We start from the raw sequence: 9,661 nt of genomic DNA, 5'->3' as shown, positions 1-9,661 counted from the left end.
GCTGTTGTATGGTTGTTCAATTTATCTGTCTTTTATTCCAAGAAATTTCGTCATTCTGGGTCTCTAGTCAAACTTAAAGCGGCCACAGTTTTGAAACTGTTCACCATATTTCACATTTCAAAATATCTAAATATGAATTCAAAATGATATCATTTTATTTACCATTGAACTTGAAGTTGTGCTCCAGCTTTGTTACAGTGTCATCATAATTGCACGTGATTATTCGTCCCTTGACATGCATAACTAAATCATGGTTTATGAGCGTGTTATTTTACATCAGTTTTCATATCCGTTTTGTTAAAACATTATCTATGCCTGATTGTATTGTAGAACGTTTTGGGAAGTGTTGCTTGTGACTAATTTTCTGGTACTTTCGGTAATAGTATTCATTATTGTCCTTATAGGTGACATCACTGATATTTTATGTTTTTATCATGTTTTACTAATTCAGTAAGAATAAATCATCAATAATTGCTGTACGTTTTCATTGTTTGCTAAAAACACATTTCGATGATGCCGGTTGTTGGATGTGCAAAAATACATACTATAAACGGTTCGGTATATCTTCATCTCTTAGTCCCATTTTTCTTGTTGGAAGGATATTTGCCTCATTTACATGTACCTACAAATTTTGAATCGCAACGTTACAAGTCTAAATACCCTTTTTGAAATTAACAAATTCTAGGTTATCTGCAAGATGTTTGTCTTATTATGGAATATAACTTACCAATATAATATATTGTGATGATATAACCATTTAAGATTTTAAGCATTTGTCTTTTACATTTTTGTTTGTTTGATGTTATTATCTTTTGGATCGTTGTGTGTTTCACCGGTTGATGGCCCTAATGACCTTTTATGTGTTGACGGGCCCTTAAGATTGTAATAATGATAACAATAAAAAGCTTCAATATCTCCATTGTTGAGTTCTTTAAATTTGTTTACTGATGTGGTTTTTTTCACTTTCATCCAAGGTCATTAATTCGATTCCACATTTGCATACTTTCCGTCTTCTTCTTGTAAGAAGAGAATAATCGACGCATTTTACCTCTAGTTGATTCCTACTCACACTGTATTCTGTGATGTAACACCAGAATTCAGGTTCAATGGTTCCTTCGACTTTGATATTGTCTTTGACTGGTGAATTTTCGCGCCATTTTTGTAACTTTGAGCATACACAATACTCGCAATATTTAAACCCTCTTTTGCCAATTTCTTTCCAAACAATGTTTTTTTTGACAAAGTTGTCAACCCCTCACTGAATGTTTGTGCTCGCGTTGTTTATCCTTGCTTGCATGTTCCACTGCTTGTGTCTTTTGTCTTATCTTGGAAAGCAAATAGTTTGGACAAATTTTCGAGTTTTACGTATTTTCTGTCACTTTCTCCAAGATTGTATTTTGTGGTGTCTATGTTATTTTTCCTTGCAAGTATTTCACTAAAAACCTTGAGTTCTGTACCTTTCCTGTTTGCAAGATTTGTTTTTTTTGTTTCCAAACTTCTCTAAAATATGTTCTGCAGTTCTATTATCCCAAACTTCGCCATTATTTGCCTATGGGCGTAGAGGATCAAAAGACCTTGCACTGCGCATTGATTGTCATTTTTGGCTGTATACATTGAAAAGGTAGAGTATGTGTTTCAGCTAAAGACCCCTTTTTGAAACTGTTATTTATAAAATTCTAAGTTACCTGAAAGATGCTGGTCTGTATTACAGACAATGACCATTTAAAATTTTTAGCATTTGTCTTTTATCTTTTAGTATTTTCGATGTTTTTTTTCCTTTTTGAATCGCCGTGTGTTTCACCAGCTAATGGCCCTAATGCCATTTTTTGTGTCGAGTGAATGTAATAATAATAATAATAATAATTCAGCTAGGAGTTGTTCTGGACTGTCAGATGTATTAAAAGGACCAAACAATTTCGCATTTTACATAGCTGGATCTGTATCATCTAACGCACTATATTGTTTTCCATGAACTGATTCCAAGACAGTTCTCACCCAATCAGACTACCGCACATTGCATTTTCTACTTTCTTTAGCACCATCTAGATATGTTGCAGTATAGTGGACAATGTATAATGTTGTTTGGGACTGTTGGTTCAGGCTTTCTTAGTCATACCTTTTGTAGCAGTATAGTGGACAATGGTGACGACGTCATTAAATAGTATAATGTTGTTTGGGACGAGTCGGAGATAGTTGGTTCAGGCTTTCTTAGTCATACCTTTTGTAGCAGTATAGTGGACAATGGTGACGACGTCATTAAATAGTATAATGTTGTTTGGGACGAGTCGGAGATAGTTGGTTCAGGCTTTCTTACCTTTGTAGGATTCGTTTTCTTTTGTGTTTTTGTTTCTTTTTCGAAAAACAACGTCACGAATGCTTGGCAAATGAAATTTGTTTGGGACCTCCTGTAGGATTCGTTTTCTTTTGTGTTTTTGTTTCTTTTTCGAAAAACAACGTCACGAATGCTTGGCAAATGAAATTCCTCCTGCGAACAAACGATCTTCTGTTTCCAAGTCCCACCATCACTTTGAGGAATTGTTCAATATACAAAATATTTGACAATTTCAGAATTTTGTGTTCTCCGAGCTTCCATCTACACAACTGTTTGGCATTGAAAAACAGTAAGCGGTTCTTGTTTGATGGATCGCACGATGAGCATGTGAAATTAACAGTCGAAAAATTTAACTGGGATATGCATGCCATTTCGGTGGCGCATTTTTATTATACTCTCCGAGATGGTTAGGCAATAGACCACCAACCAACTGGTGCCAGACAGAATGCATCTATTGATGAGATCCTGTTCAAATCACAACATAGAACTATTTCTGATGCTTTTTGCCATTGGATTTGCTATTGGTCTTCCACTAAAGTTGACAAATCTGTCAACAGCACCAGTTACTGGTCGACCGTGTACTGTACTTCAGTGTAAGGTGGTTCGGGATTATTATTTACCGATCGAACTCGTCAAGAAATCATGCTGCTTTACAGTCGGATTTCTTTAAAGATGTGTTTGGTTTTGTTGGATTATCACTAGCATATTTACTTTCCATAGTTTCTAAATCCTGTGTAAGTACACCATCCTGATAGATTAGATTTAAATGCAGTCAATATTTCAGGTGTCCAATTTACAAGGATCATTGTTTTTTCTGTTTTGAGACATTTCAGAATGACATTGAAGAAAGTATCTGTTTGGGATTGTTGTATGAATTGCGTATTCAGTTGGTTCATCTACGCCTTGCCGCAAGCTTTCGTCTGATGACACTACCATGAACTCCTTGTTCTTCTCGTCCTTAACAATGCACATTCCACATAGTATTGCATTTTATGCAATAGGACCGGAAACATCTTTTGTCGCTTAAAGCCATCATTATCCAAAAGTCAGTAAATGGTACTTCCTGTCACGTGTCTGATTTCTAATGTTGTGCCATTTATCCTACCTTTGTTTTACTAATCGTGGATCATTTGACTTTTTTTTCTTCCAACTCGCAATATTTTTTGCCATGCGAAACACGGAACATGTGTCAGTTGTATTATTCAGCTTGACAAGAAAACTGCAAACTGCGTTCCACAATCACAAATAGCATTCTAAATAATTGTTGATGTCAACAAAAGGTTTTCTATTTGGTATTAATCTTTACTTCGAAACACCACTGGCCGTGTTTGTCTTCCCCATAAAGCAAACGGGGAAGTTCATTAACATTGAAACAGGTAAATTAAATTTTAGCCCTCTGGACTTTTGATATCTTTTGCGATCAATTAAAATGTCTTCAATCGCCTCGTGTCTTAATAAGATCATTGACGAGTCCAAGAAAGAAATTTGTATAACGAATTTCAGACCATTAAACTGTTGGGTATAATTTATCTAATTATTTCCTACGAAACGAAAGTGGAATCCATCCGTACTTCTGTCCGTGCTTACGTCCATCCGTCTGTCTAATGGGTTTTTTTTAGACTGGGCTAGGCTGCAATGTTAAAACCGTTAATCAGATAATTCGTCTTCTTCGACCATGTTATTACCATAAGTGTATCTTAAGTTATTAGGGTGATATAATTACTATTATTTGATCTGCTACTAAGATAGGAGGAGAAGAATTTACAAGTTACAAGTTTTTCCTGTTTACAATTTGAAAAAACCAACCAACGAATCTCTATACCTTACCTTAGTGTACGTATCACGGCGGTGTCCCTGTTGTCCTTTTGTTTTAGCGAAATTTGATAATCAATACTCTGTGTATCTTGACCTTTCGAGTCAGATGACCTTCAGTTATCGTGCTTCGTCCGTCGTCTCGCGTTTGTAAACGTTTTCATTAAAACCTTTTCCCTCTTTCATACCTGAATGGATTTAAACCAAATCAGGTGAAGGGAATTATTTCTTATGTTCAGAATTTTGATTAGACCCCTAGGGGTCGAGTAACAAGGCCCCAAAGAGGGGATTGTCAAAATTAGATTTAATACCCTACTCCTCCTTTATGCCTTAATGGATTTCAACAAACTTTGGCATGATTTATCTGTAAGGGTGGACAATTATTTCTTAAAGTCAGGCGGTTGATTCGACGACTAGGGAGTTTAGGGCAGGCTCCAAAAGGAGAAATAAGTTGTTTCAAAGCACTACTCCTTTTTAATGCTTCAATGGATTTCAACCAACCTTGGTGTGAAACATCACTGAGAGTTGAGTATTATGCCTTAAATTCAAGCGGTTGATTTGACACATAGGGACCTTGGGGCCTTTCTCTAAATGGATAAATTAGTCAATATGTTGCTTCAAAGCACTACTCTTTATAAATGCTTGAATAGATTCAATCACATTTCGCCCGAAAAATAATTGAGAGTTGATAATCATTTCTGATCTACAGAAGTTGACTAAAACCCTAAGAACTTGGGGGCAGGACATTTTGCTTCAAAACGCTACTCCTTTTAATGCTTGAATGGATTTCAACGAAATTTGGTCTGTGGGGCGGCGCCCCAAAAGGGGACGTTAGATCATATTTTGCTTCAAAATGCTCCTCTTTCTTAATGCCTGAAAAAAATCAACCAAATTTGGTGTGAAACATTAATAAGGGCGACAAATCACTTCGTAAATTCAAAACCTTGATTTGACGCCTAGGGACCTGGGAGTGAACGGGCAAAAAAGGGGAAATGTGGTCAATAGTTTTCTTCAAAATGCTACAATTTCTTTATGCATTAATGGATTGCAACCAAATTTAGTCTGAAACATCATTGAGAGTGGAGATTCATTTCTTAAATTTAGAAACGTGATTTGACCCCCAGGAACCTTGGCCATAAAAAGGGAAGTTAGGCAAGGTTTTGCTTCAAAATGCTACTATTTCTTAATGCATAAATAACTTTCAATCAACTTTAGTCTAAAACATCATGGAGAGTGGGGAATCATTTCTTGAATTCAGGAAGTTAATAGGAATGGTCTTGATCTGTTTGAATTGTCACAGGAATCAAATATGTTAAAATCTTTAAATGACTTCTTTTCAATAACCAAATGGCCAAGGATGATGCTGTTAGGCCAGTAACTTGCTAGGATATAGTGCTACCAACGTTGTTAATATGAATGGCATTGGCCCGCTTTCAAGGTCACATGTATCAAATGTGTTCAAATGTTTAAATGACCTCTTCTCAATAAGTGCTGATATTTTAAGTCTAATTTGCCTCTTTCAAATCTAGGTAGAACTTTCTGCTCTGGGTGTGTATCTACTATAAAACATCATACCAACATGTAGACATAATCATATACAATAAAACTAGGGCAAAATATTAACAAATTAAAGATTTACACTGAGACATCTGAAAAAATGAAGAATATAACCAGGTGTTCTGGAAGTCTTCTGCTTTGCCGACGGCCTCCGCCATGTAAATCTTGGTCAATTCAAGTAAATCATGTCACGTTCTCAAATAAGAACGATGCTTACGACAACGCAACCAACAAGCAAATTAACGAGCACCACAAGAAATGACGACTAAGCAGATCGAAGCTCAGTTACTGCGTTTTTATAGATTATTTTTCTCTCCCTAGTATTTTCGTGCAAAACAAATATAAATCGTTTACCAAAGACCGTTTCACTGACCACTGTATTAGGCTTCACAACACCTCAATGTTGAGACTTTTAAAGAAACATTATTATTAATGGGAAGACACAGCGGCATTTCAAATGGAATAATATTCTTACCGGTTAGGTTGTAATGATAACAATGATAATATAATAAAATAATTTGAAGCAACTTTTATTTAAATAATCGCATGATTCAAAGACATTAAGCACGCTCCTGTTTTCCATATTAACGAAGCTGAAAGCACTTCAGTTGTCACATCAGTCTAATTAAAAATATCAAACACTTCATCGCTGCACGTGCAAATGACATTGTTTGGTGCCGTTCCGGTTGGCTGAGTTAAGAGGTCGCATCCTTCTTCCTCTGTACAGTCTGCGGTAGTGTTGTCATTCTCCTCGCTGCAGGAATGGCAGTGTTCACAGGCAAGATATTTGCCTATGATATACCCAATACCACAGCCGATGGCAAGGGGAACTGACAAGATAAAAAAAACAAGTCATTACAGGCCAAAACAGTAGTAGTAACGACACGCTTGCCAAACTACACAACCAAATATATATAATTTAAAAAAGATATTTCTATATGTATCACAAGTTATATATAACAGTATACTGAACCACATATTCAACATTTCTATGTAAATCTATGAAGCGAGCGTCAAAAGAGACTGAATGTCCGAGAAAGAAAGTTTTTCTCTCCATAGCTTAGATAAGTATATTGTATATCAGTATATCACAATAAAGAAACTGGTAAAACCTGATAAAAAGAACTTACGGAATCGATAAATAGGGGGTCGGGGTCGGAAGGGTCGATAAAAACCTGGTTGTCCTGATACCATGCATTGCGATGCAATGAGACATATCACTATGGCAACATAAAGTGCTGATTTTGACGGCTTCTGGAAACAAAGATAATAAAACAAAAATTAATAAATCTGCGTATGGTTTCAAAACAAACTACAGTCGAATCACGTTATCTCGCACCATGGACCACAGACAAATATAATTTATCTATTATAGGACGAAAAAGCTGTATGATGTAACATCACTGACGAGTCCTACAGGGACGAAACAATTGTATGATGTAACATCACTGACGAGTCCTATAGAGACGAAACAACGGTATGATATAGCATCACTGACGAGTCCTATAGGGACGAAACAACTGTATGATGTAGCATCACTGACGAGTCCTAGAAGGACGAAACAACGGTATGATATAGCATCACTGACGAGTCCTATAGGGACGAAACAATTGTATGATGTAGCATCACTGACGAGTCCTAGAAGGACGAAACAGCTGTATGATGTAGCATCACTGACGAGTCCTAGAAGGACGAAACAACTGTACGATGTCGTTCTTCGTTTACCTCTACTGTAGGTAACTAATTCTAGATCAAACTTGTATTGAAAGTTGACATTCACAATCTTTGAAAGAGGATTTAGCAATTCGTGGCCAATAAATTGTTTAAAAAAAAAACAATTTAAGACTTGTTTGGTTGTTGTAAAAGGCAATAAATTGTGTTTTAGTGGAAATTTCATTGTAAATAAGCACAATAAGAAATTTGTTAATTTCAAATGATACACCAAGCAGACACACTAGAATCAGACTAAATCATCATGCAAACTCGATTTAAAGTTTTCAGATCGTCAGTTACCTTTCAATAAAATCTATTCAGTTATACAAGATTTCATGTACGATTATCAAAATCGAAACAATGTTTTATAATGTTGTTTTAATATTTTACATTTATATAAATACCTTTGCGTGAATATTTGGGGATAACTGTTGAATAAACTTACCATGATTTGAAATTCGGATACCTGCAACTGTTCTGGTCGTTTGAACAGTACTTAAACCGTCTGAGGTATGACGGTGTACAAGTCACATTCAGCTTTTATACGAACTGTTCTACCCCGCGGGTGACGGACTGACAGCAGATTTATAACAGCAGAGCAGATAGGATGGTAGTAACGAATGGGATAGGTTTAAGAACATTTACAAGCTCATCAGGTGTTTCTCTAACTATATATAATTTCAATACCATTTGATAGACAGAAGAGGTAGACTGAAAGCCCGTGTTCCAATGTAACAATTCAAGATAAGGATACTGACTCTGTTTCTGTGATGATCCTGATCTCCAGAGACTTATATCAGAACCAGAATCAGCATCCTTATTTTCAGTCATCGGAGATTGGGGTTATACTAGAACCAGAATCATTGTCCTTATTTTCAGAAACCGGATATTGAGGTTATATCAGAACCAAATTCAGTGTCCTTATTTTCAGTCATCGGAGATTGGTGTTATATCAGAACCAGAATCAGCGTCCTTATTTTCAGTCATCGAAGATTGGGGTTATATCAGAACCAGAATCAGCGTCCTTATTTTCAGACACCGGAGATTGGTGTTATATCAGAACCAGAATCAGCGTCCTTATTTTCAGACACCGGAGATTGGTGTTATATCAGAACCAGAATCAGCGTCCTTATTTTCAGAAACCGGATATTGAGGTTATATCAGAACCAAATTCAGTGTCCTTATTTTCAGTCATCGGAGATTGGGGTTATATCAGAACCAGAATCAGCGTCCTTATTTTCAGTCATCGAAGATTGGGGTTATATAAGAACCAGAATCAGCGTCCTTATTTTCAGACACCGGAGATTGGTGTTATATCAGAACCAGAATCAGCGTCCTTATTTTCAGGCAACGGAGATTGGTGTTATATCAGAACCAGAATCATTGTCCTTATTTTCAGACACCGGAGATTGGTGTTATATCAGAACCAGAATCAGCGTCCTTATTTTCAGACACCGGAGACTCGGTTTATATCAGAACCAGAATCATTGTCCTTATTTTCATACACCGGAGATTGGTGTTATATCAAAACCAGAATCAGCGTCCTTATTTTCAGTCACCGGAGACTCGGTTTATATCAGAACCAGAATCATTGTCCTTATTTTCAGACACCGGAGATTGGTGTTATATCAGAACCAGAATCATGGTCCTTATTTTCAGGCAACGGAGACTCGGTTTATATCAGAACCAGAATCAGCGTCCTTATTTTCAGACACCGGAGATTGGTGTTATATCAGAACCAGAATCAGCGTCCTTATTTTCAGACACCGGAGATTGGTGTTATATCAGAACCAGAATCAGCGTCCTTATTTTCAGGCAACGGAGACTGGTGTTATATCAGAACCAGAATCAGCGTCCTTATTTTCAGTCATCGGAGATTGGGGTTATATCAGAATCAGAATCAGCGTCCTTATTTCAGCGTCCTTATTTTCAGGCAACGGAGACTGGTGTTATATCAGAATCAGAATCAGCGTCCTTATTTTCAGAAACCGGATATTGAGGTTATATCAGAACCAAATTCAGTGTCCTTATTTTCAGTCATCAGAGATTGGGGTTATATCAGAACCAGAATCAGCGTCCTTATTTTCAGTCATCGAAGATTGGGGTTATATCAGAACCAGAATCAGCGTCCTTATTTTCAGACACCGGAGATTGGTGTTATATCAAAACCAGAATCAGCGTCCTTATTTTCAGACACCGGAGATTGGTGTTATATCAGAACCAGAATCAGCGTCCTTATTTTCAGAC

Source organism: Ylistrum balloti, unplaced genomic scaffold, assembly GCF_031769215.1.
Source record: "Ylistrum balloti isolate Yb309-2 unplaced genomic scaffold, AGI_CSIRO_Ybal_v1 Utg370222, whole genome shotgun sequence".
Taxonomy (NCBI): domain Eukaryota; kingdom Metazoa; phylum Mollusca; class Bivalvia; order Pectinida; family Pectinidae; genus Ylistrum; species Ylistrum balloti.
The sequence above is the reverse complement of the archived record's forward strand: the minus strand, read 5'-3'. Positions refer to the sequence as shown.